The sequence below is a fragment of the Canis lupus genome, chromosome 8 (assembly GCF_003254725.2).
Source record: "Canis lupus dingo isolate Sandy chromosome 8, ASM325472v2, whole genome shotgun sequence".
Lineage (NCBI taxonomy): Eukaryota > Metazoa > Chordata > Mammalia > Carnivora > Canidae > Canis > Canis lupus.
The window spans coordinates 39,330,885-39,343,210 of record NC_064250.1 but is presented as its reverse complement, the minus strand read 5'-3'; the positions used below and the strand labels follow the sequence as shown (position 1 = coordinate 39,343,210).

Sequence of the window (12,326 nt, the reverse complement as noted above, 5' to 3'; positions counted from 1 at the left end):
ATATGCAGTGACTCATGGTATCTGACACACAAACATTAAATCCTTCTCCCAGGCCTCTTTGCGGGTGAGAGAGCAGGGTCAGCAAACTTTTTCTGTAAATGTTTTTGATTTTGTGCATCTCGTACATTCTGTCACATTCTTGTTTGTCTTACGATCCTTTAAAAATGTAAAATCTACTCTTAGCTCACAGACTGTGCCAAAACAGGTTAGTGGCTATTGTTTGATTTCTCCTGGTCTAATGTAATAACCCAGCTGTAAATTCAGGCTCTGCCATGTGCCGAGTGAGGGTCCCAAGAGAGTCCAGGTTATGTTAAACTTTGTCTTGGAGTCATAGAGACTTCACGGCATGAGATGGATTGGTACTCTAGACTTCGGGTCTGCAAACCGCAGCACCATAAGTCAAAACTGGATCTCAGAGGCTTCTAGCTACTGCTGAAGGTGAACAGGAAGTAATTGACCACAAAGCCCCTCTTTCAGGCCTCCTGATTACAGTGGCAACAAAAGGGAGTCTTGGTTGGGGCTGCCTGGGTGGCTCAGCAGTTTAGTGCCACCTTCGGCCCAGGGCGTGATCCTGGAGACCAGGAGTCCCACATTGGGCTCCCTGCATGGAGCCTGCTTCTCCCTCTGGCTGTGTCTCTGCCTCTCTGTCTTTGTATGTCTCATGAATAAATAAATAAAATCTTAAAAAAAAAAAGGGGTTAATGAAAACAGTGAAAGGTCCCACTTTTTACTCTGAGGGTGACTTCATACTTGGAATGGCCCTAATCTTCGTGCCTGCAATGAGAATCCCTGATATTAGAGGGGGAAGATTCCATTCAATAGGTGAAAAAGCAAAGTTCTACTCTTAAAGAGGAGATGCATAAATATTACTGTCTGGATTGAGTTAGGTCCAAGGTTTAATAAAATGGGGCTGAAACTTCCAATTCTATTTATTGTCCCTATCTCTTTTCAAGGGACTAAGTTAATTTAGATATTGCTGTGATGCTCATTTGTCACTTTAGATTTTTAGAGGTATTGAGAACTATGAGAGTAACAGGCTAACCCGCCTTTTGCCTAATCCCTCACTCAGTGGGTGGAGTAACTGGCTAGTATCATTTTCTTTCTTGGGTCAGTTTTCAGGTCCATGGTCAACTTATTTGAAGCCAGTAGAAAATGTGTTTCAAATTCAGAATCTTTTAGATCTAATATTACACAGTGTTTGGGGCAACGTCCTATAATGAAACATGTTATTATTTTTGTAGTACAGCTGATATTTATACAAAGGAAGATAAATGAAGAGTGTAAGCCTAATTTCAGGATAGTGACACCAAATGAATTACAAATATCTGTGTTCAGAGATTTTTGAATATCAGAATTATTGCAGATAAGGTTTTATGATCCATGTTACGTTTCTTAAATTAGCCTAGAAGCTCTGTGAGTATAGAAACTCTATCTTCCACAAGGCCTACCTAGCATGGTGCTTGTATGTAGTAGGTACTCATTAAATATCAATTGTTTTTTTTCTTAACAGGAACATGATATAAGTCAAGAGTTTTGGGTGGCTATTAAACAACTAGCCCTTTTTTTCCCCATTTTTCTAATTTCAAAATACATATTCAAAAATGTTGGAATTCTCTTAAAAGCTATAGTTAAACCAAAAGCTGCCTTGATGAATCATAGGTTAGAAAGTAGTAAATAAAGTCAAAGGCGTTGGACTCTGTGCATCTTGGTAGGTGACTGGATGAAGGACTGGCTAATTTGTGGAGGTCTCTTGTAGTTTTGTAATTCAGTAATTATAATATGCATAATAATTAGCTTATTAATAATAGCAATGAAGGTGAATATCAGAGAAGGCTTACTGTGCCATAGTCTTTACTTATTTAAACCATGAACTAAAAATGACTAAGTGTTATACTAACAATATTGAAAATATTGCCAGCAATGAGGTCATCCTCTGTGAACATCTGGCTAGCTCTTTACTCAGGGTTGAGTCTCATTTGGGAGCTCCTAGTTCGAAAGAAAGAGGGGAATTGGGAGTAGGTGTTAACAAGAGCAAAGAAAATGAATGTGATTTTACAATGGAAACCACAATAAAAGGCTGTGAAGGTATTTGTATTGTGGTATTAAAAAACAAGAGGATGCTTGTGTGGAGGCAGGGAGCGTATGGGAAATCTCTACTGTCCTCTTAATTTTATTAGAAACCCGAAGTTGCTCTTACAAAAACCTTGGGGGGAAAAAGGCAAGAAGCGTAAAAGTGACTTCCTTAAGTATGTGCCTATAATTCTATCTTTGTTTTGAAGGTAAAATTGGAGGAACCATCATTTGGTTATTAAAAAAAAAAAAGGATATTTGAATAGCAAGTAAAAGAATGAAAGCAAAACCTCAAACATATAAATGAGATGCTGTGAGTCACCAGAAGAGATCATCAAAAAGCGTCATGGAAGCCTTCATGGCTTAAGGGTGGCCTTAAATATCTTAACTTGATTAGTGTAAATGTGAGGATACAGATGAGCGGGATGAAAGCACTTTGAAGGGAAAGAATGTATATGATCATTGGTCAGGGACTGTGGACCAGGTGGAGGTGTGAGGGCCCTGTGGAGTGCCTCCCTTTGTCTCAGCCATGGAGAGGATTACAGTGAAGAAAACGAGGTACACCACAGAGCCGGTCTGTGCTGGTTGATACAACAGCAGTGGGTGGGATGCCCCTTTAGGCATGAACTCCTGTAGTGAGTGAGTTTCAAGTGGTTTATTTAGAATCTGGCCTAAAGAGGAAGGGAAAATAATAGGTCAGTGTTTCCCACCAGCTGGCTAGTTAACTCATGGAAGTAAGCGCTTTCATCACAGACTCTCTTCTTGCTGTTTGGGCTAAAGAGTTTGGTGGTTCCTCCCAGCCCCGGCTTTCCATTTCTAAGTTGATGTTCTGACTCAAAGCCACTGTGACTTGAAGGAGCTGTAGCCAACCTGGCAGGTACATGAGGGGTTGATGAATAGGCATTCCTCTACTCATCCACCCACTCTGCAATGCCTACTGGACACTGGTTAGAAAAGTCTGCCCTAGGGCAGCCCGGCTGGCTCAGTGGTTTAGCACCTGCCTTCAGCCCAGGGCGTGATCCTGGAGTCCCGGGATCGAGTCCCACGTCGGTTCCCTGCATGGAGCCTGCTTCTCCCTCTGCCTGTGTCTCTGCCTCCCTCTCTCCCTCTCTGTCTCTCTCTGTCTTCTCATGAGTAAGTAAATAAAATCTTTAAAAGAAAGAAAAAGGAAAGTCTGCCCTAGATGACCATATTAGGGTCCTCTGAGCAAGACCCTATATTGGGAAAAGGGCTATCTGTGGGTATGTTCTGCCCACCTTCTCTCATATGGCCAGAACATACCTCCTGTGGCTAGGATGTTTTTTTTTTTTTTTTTTTTTTTTTTTTTTTTTTTCAGAAGAGATGACCAGCAGCCAGCTTGGGCTCTCTTCACAGATCTGTTGGACCACTGTTTCTTAGTGAATTTCTGTTTTAGCTTTCTGAGGCTTTGAGGACTTGGATACCTGTCTCAAAATTGGTTAGGCTCAAGGCTGCAAAGCCTGTGAAAACCTAGGGAGATCACACCCTGAAGTGGTTCTACACATAGACAAGTGGCTTTTATGGTGGTTAAGTAATGTCAGGATGGAGGCTCTACTCATGGGTGATGAGTTCTTAGTAGCTTAGTAGACTGGTTGAGGACCAGCCTGGACTTAGACATCGAGGCAAGTGCTTCTCTCTCCAAACGCACAGGTTTCTCTGCTCTGAGGCTATCACTTGAGTGCTTGATGTCCCTTTCACAAGCAAAATGCTAGAGGAGATTAGAGTCTGATTGTTGAGTTGACTTCTTGCTGCCAGCATTCAAGAATGTGAAGGATCAATGAGACAAAGGCCATTTCTGACGGGTTTAGACCCAATTTAAATAAGCCATGCATGTATATGGTTCATATAGTACCTGAGCATAATCAGTTACATTATCTCCCTGTCATTGTCTTATCGTAATAAGATCATGAGTTTTTTTCAAGGCAAAGGATACTCCCTTTTCCCACAGTATGGTTCCATGAGCCCTGCAGGTGCTCAATAAATATTAATTGAATTAATCAGCTGCCACAACACAGGTGCACACGTTTATCTGCCTTGTGCTTTCATCCAGCTACAAATATAACCTGTGCATTCAGCTGCCCTTGCAGGAGCGTAGGCTCTACACCACCCCCACTCGGGTACCTGCACAGGCTTTTCGCAGCTGTGCATTATCTAGATCCCTTTAGCTGAACATGCTCTGCAGAGTATGAGGCCCATTAACCCTTACACACATGGGCTTTGTAGTACATACACCCAGCTCTGAGGGTCCTTAAAACTCCTCTTTTCTCTCCCATCCCCGGTGTTTTCTGATGTTTCCAAAGATTTGAGGAGAATGAGGTCCATTCCCCACTTTACTTCTGGGGCAGGGTTTTTAATTACCATGTAGGCTTTGTTTTGTTGTTGAGATCAGGCTTCTCTGTGTAGGGAGAAGAGAATTCCAGTCATCCTGATGCATTATAATCAAGTTACTTACCACAGTCCAGAGTAACAGTTCTCTGCTTTCATTCTGATCACAGCAGGTGATACAGGAACGTAGCATCTCGTATTTCGCTAGGTGCTTAGGCTGTGGTTGCAACATTGCTTTACAGTGAAGGTTTTCAATATTTAGAGAACCATGAAGCCATTAAAAACTTTATCTTAACTCATGGTCTGCATACTTTACATAAAATGCAGAGTGTATTTTTTTAGAAATCAATATTGGCCCAAAATACCTGACCGCAAAATATATTTAACAAACACCTACACAATAAAAAAAAACAAAATGAGGGGCACCTGGCTAGCTCAGTGGATGGAGTGTGAGACTCTTGATCTTGGGATTGTAAAATCTTAAAAATACATATTAGCTAAAATGATAAACTTTAAAAAGAGTAAAAAATAATCTGATTCAAAAATGAAGACAGTAGATAAACCTATTGCTGATCATCCAGGTGGTCATTTCACAATATTAGATACATGGATAGGAAACATTGATCCCTAAAAAAAAAAAAAAAAAAAAAAAAAAAAAAAAAAAAAAAAAAAAAAAAAAAAAAAAACAGAAACAAAAACCAATTAATTCATGCCATCAAAGGCTGTTGTTACCTCTCAGTAAGCCTGGAAGATAGGTGATCCTGCTGCCTCCTAAGACTAGTGTCACAATCTTTTCATCTCCAGAATCCTACAGTTTGGTAAATGTTAGGAGCATAGCACCACGCTCAGAAAATATTTATGGAATGAATGAATGCGAATTATTCAGAGCAGTAACTTTTGTTCTCCTCAATTTCTAGTTCACAGAGAGGACAGGAGTGCCAGGTGTTTCAGTTGAAGGGCCCCGATTTACAGTTTGTAAGTAGGTGGGCAGTTCCTGGGGACCCATGCCTCGTGTGCCCCGCAGTCAGTGCCTGTTCTGTGTCCGTGAGCTTCATGTCTGTGTTTGTAATATACGTACCAATAAGCATACATAAAGTTACCAACATTTGGCGGGCTAAACACCAACTTCTGTTCAAAGGCAAACACTTAAGTGGGTATTTTCTGATAAGGGTGTCTACATGCAGTGGGTGTAGCAAACTGTGTGGGGCACAAAAAGAGATAATTTAGGGGAGTGGGCCAGCTCTGCCAAGCCCAGATAATGGGAGCGGACTTATAGGTTTCTTTCACACAGGCAGTCCCAGGCTGGCTTGGTTACGGATTACTCTGGATCTGTCATTTTCCCAGTGTTTTGCTTGTTTTCCATGTATGTCTATCCATCTGTCTCTCTCTCTTTAACAAGGGAGTATTATTTATGATATGTAGTGAGAGCAACAGTTCAAGGACTTGGGACCAACAGGTCTTATTTCTGGTTGGGCTAGTGACCTGAACTGCTCAGGCCTGTTAGGAACAGCAGCTTCTTCTCTATTCTGAAGTAGCATGCTGTGGTCACACAGAGAATACAGGAGCCAGACAGCTTTCTAAACGCTGACGTCTTAGATTAGGTGGGATCCCTGGAACACAGTTTGGATGTATTTTGGAAATGTTTGGCTATTTTTGGAAGAAATAGGATGGGGAATAGGAGAATACTAAATCTGACTTTTATAAATAGGAGGTGCTTATGGGGAACCCCAGCATCTTCATGTTTCTTTTCGATTGAAGCCTTGCTAAATGTTAATGTGAATTAGTGGGCTGTTCACAAAGTTGAAATTTTTCATTAGCAGCAATTCACCCAAAAGTTACACTGTCAGATTAGTGGCAGGCGAGTGTAGGTCACACTTTATCCTTTGCTTCTCATGGTTCTGTGATCTGGGGCAAGTTCCTTAACTTCTGTAAGCTTTAGTTTCTTCATTTTTAAAATGAAGAAAGTGAAAACCACTCACATGAGTATATTGATTATGAAATGAGCTATGTATACCAGGCATTTAGCATAGAGCCTGCCATATACTAAGTCCTCACAATATGATTATTATTATTTTTGTTCCTGTTTTCTATGATGGTATTCCACAAATGTCTGTTGTTGAAGATACAACAATATCTGTTATGTGTTGGGACCTGATCCCTTCACATATGAGTAGCCAGTGGTTTGGCTGCATGGAATGCAGGGAGAGGGTTTGGATGGGAATAGTTGTGGACAGTTCACAACCGAGAGCATTCATTCTCTGGTGATCAAGGGACTCTGTAGAAATAAAGGAAGGTTGGGTTTTCTAGCCCATGACTTTTACAGTGGGACTCCTGCTAAGCAGCTCCTGGTGAGCATAGCCATCACATGTTCCCATGAGGATTCTCTGCGAAACCCCAGTTTGGATGTAGTTTTGAGGTCAGGTATGCTCTGCTATTGTTGGATCTCAACTGCAGCCTTTTTTGTTGGGGTGTTCTAAAGGCCCTGCAGACATCACTTTTGTAATTAAAAATAATCTAATAAAACATATTAGGTTGGCTGAAAGGAAATAAACCTAATTAATAGTAGTCCTGTGCAGGCTAAACAGCTCTCTTCTGGGATGGGATGCTAGTGGTGGAATGGTTTGGCTCAAGGCACATGAGCACATGTATGTTAAGAAAAAAAAGTTGGGACTCCTGGGTGGCCCAGCGGTTAAGCATCTGCCTTTGGCCCAGGGGGTGATCCTGGAGTCCCTGGGATCGAGCCCCACAAAGAGCCCTACATCGGGGGAGCCTGCTTCTCCCTCTGCCTATGTTTCTGCCTCTCTCTGTGTGTGTCTCTCATGAATAAGTAAATAAAATCTTTACCAAAAAAAAGTCAATGTTGATATACTCTGAGCCTGCAACTGACCATGGAGGATAAGCTGCCAAGATGAGCCAGGCAGCATTCTCCTGTATAGACACACCCACTCTTCTCTCAGAGCCCAGCTTCCCAGGTTGGCTTGACCACCTTCATCCAGAGAAGGCAGCCACTGGAACAAGCCTGAAGCCTATAGTAACTCTCAGCAGAAAGTCATTCCCACCCCTTTTTTCTAGGATGAGAAGCTAGGGATTATGACGTAGCTGTGATTAAGTAGAAATGAGAAAGGAAGGAAGTTATTGCTTTTTTTTGTTGTGAAGAATTGTGGCAAACATTCAGACACTGATTTGTTGTTTCCCCTCAGTGGAGTAAAAACATTTCCCCCTCTGTTGGAGGGAAAGAAGAAGGGAGGGTGTCACATGACAAGTCTTGAGCAGCAACAGCATGACCACTCTGCATCCTTCCTCTGAGTATCTCTTCTATACCCGTGTCTGGGACTTCATGGGAGATGGTTGCTTTCTTATGCCTGCTCCTGGCACCATGAAAGCCTTGAGAAGTGTAGAAGCACAGCCTGCTTGGTTTACTCAGAAATCTATCATCCAGCATTTAAAGGATCTACACAGATATCCCAAAGTGTAAGATGGCCAGTACCCCTGTAGATACCATATAAAACCTGGATAACATTTCTGATAACTTTTTTAAAATCCCTCAATTTTGGGGGCACCTAGGTGGCTCAGTCCATTGAATGTCCAACTCTTAATTTCAGCTCAGGTCATGATCTCAAGGTTGTGAGATTGAGCCCCACATTGAACTTGGCATTGGGCATGGAGTCTGCCTGAGATTCTCTCTTTCTCCACCCCTCCCCGTTCCATCTCCCCACCTGTCCCTCCACTGCGCACCCTTCCACTCTCACACGAGTGCAAGTTCTCTCTCTAAATTAAAAAAAAAAATCCCTTAATTTCTGCATGTCCCCAGCTTTTAAGTGCCACAAGCAGAGGAGAGACTAATTGCTGTTTTATTACTGGAGCACAAAGAGAGGCTAACAATTCATTCTTCCAAGCTATGGAAGCAGCCAGAGAGAGACCTGGCGCAGTGCTACTGGCATACACGTATTCAGGGCTGCACTCTCTGCCAGATGCTCTGTTAAGGACCCTAAATATGTTATTTCATTTGATCCAAACAGCAGTGCTGTAAGGTGATGACTATTATTAACTCCACTTTATACATAGGAAAGGGAGGCTTAGAGTTGAAATAGATGGCCTAAGGCCACACAGCCAGGGAGTCCTTCGTGGCAGTCTAACACCACATGTCCCTAACCATTAGACCGCACTGCCTGGGTCAATTCCCCACGTCAAAGTCACCTTAGTCTACTATTTCTGGCACTCAATCCCTTGTGTGCCACCCTCTGGTTCTTTCTGGAAGCTGGCTCAAGTCCTTGCTGAATGGAGGAGTATTGCCACCATGTACTAGGGAACATTGAGGCGTGGCCAACTTTTTGCAGTTACTTACAGACTATTTTAGCAATGACCACTCACTTCTCTACACCTTTCAGATGACCTCTCCTGGCTTATGTGTCCACCAGGCTGGCCACACACCCAAGCCTCGCAAGGAACAGCTGGCACTTGGCAGCACTTGTTGCCCCTGGCTCTTGCCAAGCTGTTTGGAGTCAGGCCCCTTTAAGAGAAGAATGTAGTAGCAGTTACTTGCAAGCAGCTCAGCCTGATTACAGGGTGAGGCGCTGATGTGCTGTCATTGGAAGCTTCTTCGTAGCCCATTTACAGTGCTCAGAACTGGGGTACCCTTGCCCCAGGTGCTTTCAGATGATAACATTTGCCGCGCACTTTAACAGATATGAGAGAGTGTTATCAAACTGGGGCACTTTGGGAAACCTTCTGCAAGAAACCCTCTTCGGTTGCACACATTGGAATTTCCCTTCTTCTGCAAATAGATAGATGTATGCTGTGTTAAGGAGGGACCCTAAAAAATAGAGTGGGGCTTAACATGGGGAGCTGGGGAATTAGACATGAACGCTTCCCTTCTGGCTCTCCCACTTGTTTGTCCCAGAAAAGTTGCCTGGCCTTGCTTCCCTGTCTTCTCTATGTCTCTGATGACTTGGGGTGTGGGGGGGGAGGTGCTTAGAGATCCTCAGAGAAAATGTGGGTCTGATCCAGGCTAGAAACCAGCTGTATTCAGGTTCTGAAATCTCAAGGTTGAAATAACTGTGACCCTGCAGGGCCTCTTGGGCCTCGCAACATAGATCATCTTTCTTTCCTGTTGCCTTTCTTGATGTTCTTGTTGCCTAGTGTTGAGCTGGTTGTGGAAGAATCTGTCTCAGATGATTTAAACACTGTTTATAAGCACCCTGCTCCTTTGATGCCCACATTCCTTCCTAGAGGGGGCTCGGGTCAGGCAGGGGCTCTGAGCCAGACTGCCTGGGTTTGAATCCTGGCTTCGTCCCTCACTGGGTGAGGGAGTGGGATGATCCCTGATCCCTCTAAAGCCCAGGTGACTTCACCTATAAAATGGGGAGGAGAGTGGCTGCCTCACAGCTTTGCTCTGAGGATTCAATGTGATGGTGTTTGTAAGGCTAGTGCCTGGCGCCAGGTAAGCTTGCAATGAATATTTGATGACAACAGCTTTATGGCTGGAGAAATTCACTCTCTCTTATCCAGGTGAGAAAACTAGAGCACAGAAAGGAGGAAGTTGCTTCTCCAGTTGTGCCAATGAGGGATGTTTAAATTACCTGTGAGCAACTCTAGGACTAGGACCTCTCATTATAAGCACTTAGGTAGTATCCATTCAGGAAATTTTTGGTTAACTAACTTGATGTGTATAATGACACTATCTCTTTATTTTTTAAGTTTGCAGTGGACAAAAAAGATGGAGATGGCAGCAAAATGTCAAGGCCATATACATCTCCCTGGTAATATGTTTCTTCCCTAGAGAAAGATGATCTCTAGCCCAGTAGTTAGCACATAGATAAAGTAAGGAACTTGTTAAGTGTGTGCCAGATAAATTCCCAAATGCGTGAAGGGCTGATGAAGAAAGGGCTCTGTGAGTCATGGCTAAGCCAGGTGGGGTGTGTGAACAGGTATTCTTCAAGTCACAGGGAGGCTTCTTGGAATAGCCTTTTTTCTTTTGAGGATCTGATTCCCTCCAAGAGTGAGCGCGGCTTTCTTAATTTGCCCTACAAGGTCTGGGGACACATCTTAAACAATTTCAGGGTTATGTATATGACCATGCATTTGAGGTAGTCAGTGTTATCTTTGTAACTTTCAAGGCTTTTGCTTTTTTACTGTTTATAAAGGATATTTTTGAGACCTTTAAACAATGAATTTAAACAAATGCCACAGAAAAATCTCCACTCTGCTGGCTCTTGTTCTGTATGCAGTAGACCCAAATAAGCATGTTAGTCTGGTAGGGTATTCGCATTGTCCAGAAAGGCTAGGAGTGGGCCTTTCTCTTGGAGAGATCCTAAGGTAGAAATGGACCATTAGCAGTCTCTGTCCTTCTGTCTCTCTGTCTCTTTCCCTTATGAGAAGGCAGAGACTTTCTTCTGGATAGGTGTACCATGGAGCAGAGCATTAACCAAACTCTCAGAAGACCTAAGTTCAAGCCTTGACTTTGCCACTTAAGTGTGGGCAAGGAACTTGATCTCTGAGTCTTACTTTAACTGAAACTGAGATGAACAGTGCCTCCCCCACCTATCTCGCGGGGTTGTCAGGTGGATCAAAGAGAACTTGCAGGAGAAAACTTTCAGATAAACATTGGTTATCCAACAATAAAATCATCACTCCCTGTCATCAGCACCTAACTAAATGCCATCTCTTCCATGAAAACTTCTCTTGTTTTTCTAGTATTCGGTATTCTCTCCGGTTTCTGAAGTCCCATGGCATTTTATTTATGCCTCCCTTTTGACACTTACCTAATTCTGTCTTGCTGTATCATTACTTCTATCCATATCTTAGGCAACCTGAGGGTGCAATCCATGCCTACACCATATTTATATCCTCCATTCTAGTACCTTGCTGAGAAAAATGTCTCATTTCAAAATAAATTGCTGGAATTATCCTACATTGTTATTATCAAAGCAGTTCATAACAATGGACCTGTACATAGTAGGTTCATACTCAGTAAATATGTTTTTATTATTTTTATTTATAGTTTTAGTTTTGATATTTTGTTTTTAGGTTTATTAAGGTATACTTTACATACAGTAAAATACACTCTTTTCAGTAGATGGGTCTGTAAGTTTTAGCAAATGCATGTAGTGTATAACCACCACCACAATCACCTCCCACAATTCCCTGATGCCTCTTTGTTGTTAGTCCTTTCTCCCAGCCCTGACCTCTGGCAGCCACTGATTGGTTTTCTGTCCTTATAGTTTTGCCTTTTCCGAATGTTACATAAATTGAATTTTGCAGTATGTAGCCTTTTGAGTCCAGCTTCCTTCACTTAGCATAATGCATTTGTGATTCATTCGTGTCATATGTATATCACTTCTTTTTTACCACTGAATATATTCCATTGTGTACCATAGTTGGTTTATCTGTTCACCAGTTAATGAACTTTTAGGTTGTTTCTGGTTTTGGGACATTATGAATACAGAAGTTATTGCATGAACCTACGAGTCAGATCATTGGATCTTATGGTAAATGTGTGTTTAATTTTATAAGAAATTGCCAAACTCTTTTTCAAAGTGTACTATTTTGTATTCCTACCAGCAATGTTTGAGAGATTAGTTGCTCTACATACACACCAGCACTTGTTGTCAGTTTTTTTTTTTAAGGTTTTACTCATTTATTCATGAGAGACACAGAGAGAGAGAGGCAGAGACACAGGCAGAGGGAGAAGCAGGCTCCATGCAGGGAGCCCAACGTGGGACTTGACCCCGGGTCTCCAGGATCACACCCTGGGCCGAAGGCAGGCGCCAAACCGCCGAGCCACCCAGGGATCCCCTATTGTCAGTTTTTTTAAAAGGATTTTATTTATGTATTCATGAGAGACACAGAGAGGCAGAGACACAGGCAGAGGGAAAAGCAAGGCTCCCTGCCAGAGTCCGATGCGGGACTTGATC

At 42.6% G+C, this 12,326-nt stretch overlaps 1 protein-coding gene across 3 annotated transcripts in view; it reads left to right on the top strand.

The window, feature by feature from the left end:
• Positions 1-12,326, top strand: part of SPTB (spectrin beta, erythrocytic) — a 146,736-nt gene that overhangs the window by 52,106 nt on the left and 82,304 nt on the right. Inside the window, exon 2 of one of the 3 annotated variants that reach the window (XM_035720205.2) lies at positions 5,331-5,388. The exons of the other annotated variants lie outside the window; for them this stretch is intronic. The gene's annotated coding sequence lies outside the window, so the exon portion shown is untranslated. The remainder of the gene's footprint in view (positions 1-5,330; positions 5,389-12,326) is intronic. 3 annotated transcript variants of the gene reach the window in all.